The sequence below is a fragment of the Scyliorhinus torazame genome, chromosome 5 (genome assembly GCF_047496885.1).
Source record: "Scyliorhinus torazame isolate Kashiwa2021f chromosome 5, sScyTor2.1, whole genome shotgun sequence".
NCBI classification, from domain to species: Eukaryota; Metazoa; Chordata; class Chondrichthyes; order Carcharhiniformes; family Scyliorhinidae; genus Scyliorhinus; species Scyliorhinus torazame.
Window position 1 is genome coordinate 93,467,381 of NC_092711.1, and position 5,996 is coordinate 93,473,376.

At 43.6% G+C, this 5,996-nt stretch overlaps 1 long non-coding RNA gene across 1 annotated transcript; it reads right to left on the reverse strand.

The window, feature by feature from the left end:
* Positions 1 to 299: 299 nt before the first annotated feature.
* LOC140418971 (uncharacterized) lies at positions 300 to 3,315 on the reverse strand. The gene is made up of 2 exons (XR_011945450.1): positions 2,780 to 3,315; positions 300 to 1,563 (listed from the first exon to the last, which is right to left on the reverse strand). It is a non-coding gene; the product is annotated as an uncharacterized lncRNA (long non-coding RNA).
* Between the last annotated feature and the right edge of the window lie 2,681 nt (positions 3,316 to 5,996).

Sequence of the window (5,996 nt, forward strand, 5' to 3'; positions counted from 1 at the left end):
TCTTCTATCTAAGCTAATAAATTACCCCAAATCCCATGTGATCTCTCCTTGTGGATTAACCTTCTGTGCAGCATCTTATCAAATGCCTTCCAGAAGTCCAGATTTACGACATCTACAAGATCTAAATATACAGATGCTTGTTACATCTTCGTAGATCGGATTGTCTCAGTCTTTGTGAGAAGAAACTCTATGAGCTCCTCGCAGTTGTTGGATTTGAGGATGTAGGAGATGGGGAGATGCGAGCTCTTCAAAAGGAGCTAACTTGTTTGAGATATTAGAAACACCAGACACACTGTATATTTCACTAAAACCTGGTTTATTTAACTTTTTTTCCACACTAGCAAGACCTGAGAATGGGATGGAGCTTATTAACATCAGCAGAAATGCAATCAAATGAACATGTGGAATCTGGGATGTGATTATCAGCAAAATCCAATCATTGTAGTTTATTGTGGACTTGCTGGTGTCTTAGCAGAGTGGATGACTGAGTGAAACTCTTCCCACACACAGAGCAGGTGAACGGCCTCTCCCCAATGTGGACCCGCTGGTGTGTCTGCAGGTGGGATGAATTAATGAAGCCCTTTCCACAATCGTAGCAAGTGAACGGCCTCTCCCCAGTGTGGACACGCTGGTGTGTCAGCAGGTTGGATGCATTGATGAATCCCTTCCCACACTCGAAGCAGGTGAATGCCTTCACTCCAGTGTGGATTCGCTGGTGTGCAGTGAGATGACAGGCTTGCCTGAACCGAGTTCCGCAATGAGAGCACCTGAACGGTCTCTCGTCAGTGTGAACACGTTGATGGCGCACCAGTTCCCATTGAACTTTTAAAGCACTTCCTGCAATCTGGACATTTAAAAGATCTCTCATCAGTGTGAACTAGCTGGTGTGACTGCAGATCAGACGACTGAGTAAACCCCTTCCCACACTCAGAACAGGTGAATGGCCTCTCCCCAGTGTGAGTGTGCTGGTGTGTAAGCAGGTGGGATGACCGAGTGAATCGCTTCCCACATTGGGAGCAGGTGAATAGCCTCTCAATCGTGTGAACTTGCTGGTGTACAATGAGGTGACATGCTTGTCTGAATCCAGCCCCACATGAACGCATGTGAACGGCCTCACGTCAGTGTGAACACTTTGATGGGTCATCAGGTTCCCAGAACTTTTGAAGCATTTACCACAGTCTGGGCATTTAAAAGGTCTCTCATCAGTGTGAACTTGCTCATGTTTCAGCAGGGTGGATGACTGAGTGAATCCCTTCCCACACTGGGAGCAGGTAAATGGTTTTTCTCCAGTTTGATTGCGCCGATGAGTTTAAGGCTCTGATGGGTAATTAAATCCTTTCCCGCAATCCTCACATTTCCATGGCTTTGCCCCAGTGTGACTGAGTTTATGTTCCGACAGGCCAGATGCTTGGCTGAAACTTTGTCGATAGTCCGAGTGAACAATACTTTTTCCTTCCATGCTCAAATTCCGATATTCAGGTTGCGATAAATTGGGTGACTGTCAGATCCTGATGTGATGTTTGGTTTGAGTTGGACGACTTCAAATCCTCCCCTTCTAACACCCTGTGAAATTGATTTAAAACTAAAGAGAGTGAGAGAGAACCGACAAAAACACAAAGGCAGGTTGTGAAAAGGAACTGACTGAATCAACTCAGTTTAAAATTCTCAGTTCTGGTAAGGGACATATGGACTCGAAACATTAAGCGTGTTTTTCGTTTCGCAGATGCTGTCGGATCTGCTGAGTTTATCTAGAGTTTTCTATTTTTATTTCAATTCTCATTGTTCTTTTCAAATCACTCCATGACATTGTTGTTCCCTATTTCATAGAACATAAAACATACAGTGCAGAAGGAGACCATTTGGCCCATCGAGTCTGCACCGACCCACTTAAGCCCTCACTTCCACCCTATCCCCGTAACCCAATAACCCCTGAATTTCCTTCAAATTCCGCTCTTCTGATGTCCCATAAAAAAAGGAATATCCGTCAATCCAGGAATAAAAATTGAGAAGAGACAAACATTTCTCTTGGTTTATGTTTGCTGCGTGTAAATCCTCCCCTTCTAGTCCCCTGTAAAAGGCGTTTCCACAATCCATCATTGTCAGTCCAGGATAGAATTCCACAACATTCTCGCCGCGCACGCGTACGGCTGCTCATTGCCCTGGTGAAAGATGGCGGGCGCGCATGCGCCGACCTTCCCCCTGGCCCACATCAAGATGGCGGCCATTAACTGGGGCCTTGCAGGGGAAAGGCGGCACCAAAATTACTTCCTAATTTGATGCAAAATCAGGACTGGGAGGGTCTTACTATGGGTTGAACGTTTCCACTGTGAAATTACAAAGCCTTCCCACCCACTCTTCCCCCTCCATTACCTTCCCAAAACTTGCTGTTTCTCATCATTTGCGGAGACCTCATCACTATCTCTCCGCAGCTGCAGCACAGCTTCTGTGCATGCTCATTTCACAATTTCATACTGCGCCTGGGCGTCGGTTCTCTGGCGAGGATTGGATTGGATTTGATTGATTTGTTTATTGTCACGTGTACCGAGGTACAGTGAAAAGTATTTTTCTGCGAGCAGCTCAATAGATCATTAAGGATAGAGCACATTCTGCACAGTGACGAATGCTGGGTTGTTTCTGATTGAATTTCGATTGAAACACCACACCAAGATATCCAATTTTTAGATCAATTGATATTTGAACCGAAGACCACAGTCCTTGAGCCATATTTTTTTACACAGTGTGGTAAATACAATAATAATAATCTTTAAAGTAGGCTTACATTAACATTTTAATGAAGTAACTGTGAAAAGGTCCGAGTCGACACATTCTGGCGCCTGTTCGAGTATATGAAGGCAGAATTCAGAATGTCCAAATTACCGAACAGCACATTTTTCAGGACTTGTGGGAGGAAACCGGAGCACCCGGAGGAAACCCACGCAGACACGGGGAGAACATACAAACTCCGCACAGACAGTGCCCAAGCCGGGAATTGAACCTTGGACCCTGGAGCTGTGTAGCAACAGTGAGAGAAACAAGTCTTAAGTTGAACCAGAAAGTTAAGGTTGAAAGAACATGACAAGTGTTTGAAGTGGCTACCAGGAAGCGTCATGAAAATATGTGGGTCTGGCACATATTTTGTTAAGATGTTTCATAGTGGAAAGATTAGGTTGGTACATATAAATCATGTTTTACCTTCAGAGGTTCACGAAGAGAAGGAAGTTGGGAAGAATCAAATGAGTCTGATGAGTTGGATAGTTGGAATACGAGTAGGGTACCTATAGTTATAGTTACTCCGGTACTATATGGAACGTGCTGCCTGGGTAGGTGGTCGGAGCAGGTATGATAGCGGCATTTAAGGGGCATCCAGACAAATATATGAATAGGGTGGGAATGGAAGAATACAGGCATCGTAAGTGCAAAAAGTTTTAGTTTAGGCAAGTACCATGGTCGGTGCAGACTTGGAGGGCCAAAGGGCCTGTTTTGTTCTTTGTTCTAGTTCTATCCCAGGTGTGATTAACAAAAGAAAGTTACATATGAACTCACTGGAGACTCAGCAGTGGCGTGAACAAGGAGTTCCTTCCCCATACACATTTGAACCACGTCTTGCCAGTAAGAATGAACAGATTGTATTTTAAATCCTTGGAAATGTTGAAACTGGGGGCAGGTGGGAGAACTGAGGAAATCCCCGTTCCTGGGACACACCTAACTACACACACGTGAAGTATCTGAATGGTCTCTCCAGGTGTAGCTCTGCTACTGTATCAGTAAATGGTATGACAATGTGAATCCCTTTCCACTCTCAATAGGGACGATAATTTAATGCTGTTACTTTACTAATCGGTTTCCTGCTCAAACATGACTTTTTGTCACGAGTTCCACATTCTTAACACTCATCAGTTAAACTAAACAAATTATTGCAGATGATTGATATCTGCAACCAAAAAAAAGAGAAACTGCTGGAATTTTCAGGCAGTCTGGTTTTATCTTGAAGCGTGAAACATCATTAACATTTCAAGACTGTGAACTTTCATTCAAACTGCATCGTGTCTGTGCACAACTCTGTCAAATGTTTTTCAATCCACTGAAGCTGTCAATAAAAACTGCCCTCCACTTCACTGGAAGTGCGAGGGACACAACGGCACAGAATTACAGAAATAAAATGGTCACTTCCTATGGGATTGCTGGTGGCTGACATCGAACAGGCTCCCAACAAGAATTATCTCAATCATACGATCAGGGAAGAGAAATTAGGGAACATTCCCTGAACCTCATTCACACCAAAATTAACTGTGAGGAAACACTGGAAAGGATAGATTTGATGTTTGTTAAAAACAGAGGAGGCTAAGGGGAGATTTAATTGACATCGATAACTCATGAGGGCTCGAGTTAGAGTGGATGGAAAGGAACAGAAAGATCTATAACCAGGGACATAGATTCAGAGTGAAATAAATCCTCACTTTTTTTTTAAATTTAGAGTATCCAATTCATTTTTTCCAATCAAGGGGCAATTTAGTGCGGCCAATCCACCTATCCTGCACATCTTTTGGGTCGTGGGGTAAAAACCTATGCAAACACGGGGAGAATGTGCAAACTCCACATGGACAGTGACCCAGAGCCGGGATTGAACCTCGGCGCCATGAGGCAGCAGTGCTAACCCACTGCACCATCGTGCTGCCCAAGTCCTCACATTTATATCGCTCTTTTCACCATCACCAGAATCCCAAAGTGCTTTTGAAGTTGATTCACTGTTTTAATATACGAAAAGCAGCAACTCCCACAAACAACATAACCATCTGATAATCTGTTGTGATGTTGATGGGGGGGATACATATTGAACAAGATAGGGGATCTTGTTATTTGCTGAAATAGTGACATGGGACTTTTACAGATAATGAGGCAGACATTGCCTCGGTTTAATATCTTATCCAAAAGCCAACAGCTCTGACAGTGCAGTATTCTGCTGGACTCTCAGCCTAGATTGTGGTGCTGATTCCTGCATTTGGAGTGAAATTCATAATGTTCTCACTTAGAGGTGAGAGTGTTATCAACTGAAACATTAAGTTAGTGGAATTGATGGAAGGATTAGAGAATTGTGGAGATATCTATTTCACCCAAAGGGTGGAGGGATCTGAAACCCACGGCCCAAGTTGACGGTTGAAGCAGAAAACCCACTGAAGTAAAGAAAAGCATCTGAAGTGTTATAATTTACGGAACAACTGTGCAAGAGCTAGACTGTGGGATGAGAATGGATTGCTTGTTTTCTGCCAAAATGGGCATAATGGACCAAATAGCCTCTTTCTGGGCAGTATATATCATTATGATCCCAGTAAGGACTGTCAATGTTTAAAGAGAAATTTAAACACTCAACGATTTACTGAAAGAAATAATACCACAGGATTCCACGGTTCAAAACAAATACACTTCATGATGAAAGGAACAACGAAAGCAAATACTACTAATTGAACATTGTCTCAGATGAAATTTTATACTTTATATCGAAAAGCATAATCACAAAAACCTGAAATGAAAATTCTCAATGGAACCTCCTACTTTCTCTGATTACTTCCCCAGAAAGGTTTTGGCTAATTATTGGGCTGTGTAATTTTCTTTTACTTCCTGAGACCAAACCAAAGTGCCACAGCTCTCAGGAATTCACAGTGTTCCTGCTATGCTCTGACGTATGAGCTTTCTTGAGAATTTCCCACTATGCTCCAGCAAATCAATCTTCCACCGCCTCTTAAGCACCTCACAATTGTGAACACTCCAGCTCAAGTGTGGATCTCACTGTATAGTGACCCCACCTCAGAAATGTCTTTGAAGGGCAGCACGGTGGCACAGTGTTTAGCGCTGCTGTCTCACAGCATCGAGGTCCCAGGTTCGATCCCGTCCCTGGGTCACTGTCCGTTTGGAGTTGCACATTCTCCCCGGGTTTGCGTGGGTTTAGCCCCCACAACCCAAATGTGCACTGATACAGTGCAGCTCTGATGAAAGTTCAC